The following is a 735-nucleotide window of genomic DNA, read 5'->3' as shown; positions in this document are numbered from 1 at the left end:
AAAAAAGCCAGCTCCGTGGCTCACGCCTGGTAATCCCAGCACTTTGGGAGGCTGAGGTGAGAGGATCACTTGAGCTCAGGAGCTTGAGACCAGCCTGCAAAACACAGTGAAAGCTCATCTCTAGTCCTAAAACTAAGAATTAAAAAAAGAAAACTGGCAGAAAAGATGAAAGCTAAACATATGCCTACATTTGGACCCAACCATCAAGATCCTAGGTATAGACCTAACAGAAATGGGGGATCCATAAAGCATATGCAGAGCATAACGCTCATAGAAGATCTATACGCAAGAGCCAAGATCCAGAACGTAAATGTCTGACCTCAGGAAGACTGATCGATTGTAGCATAGTCCTATAATGGAATACAATGCAGCACTAAAAAATAATGAATTACTGATATGTACAACAACACGAATGAATCTTATAGAATTTTTTCAACAAGTATGTGTCATACTGCATGATTCCAATTATATGCAATTTAGGAACAAGCATAACTAATCCCCAGTGGTAGAAGTCAGGACAGTGGCTGGACACAGTAGCTCATGCCTGTAATTCCAGCATTTTGGGAGGCTGAGGCAGGCAGATCACTTGAGTTCAGGAGTTCGAGACCAGCCTGGCCAACATGGCGAAATCCTGTCTCTAATAAAATACAAAAATTAACCGGGTATGGTGGCACACACCTGTAATCCCAGCTACTCAGAAAGCTGAAGTAGGAAAATAGCTTGAACCTGGGAAGC

This window comes from Cebus imitator, unplaced genomic scaffold (assembly GCF_001604975.1).
Source record: "Cebus imitator isolate Cc_AM_T3 unplaced genomic scaffold, Cebus_imitator-1.0 Scaffold552, whole genome shotgun sequence".
Lineage (NCBI taxonomy): Eukaryota > Metazoa > Chordata > Mammalia > Primates > Cebidae > Cebus > Cebus imitator.
Note: the sequence above shows the minus strand (reverse complement) of the source record.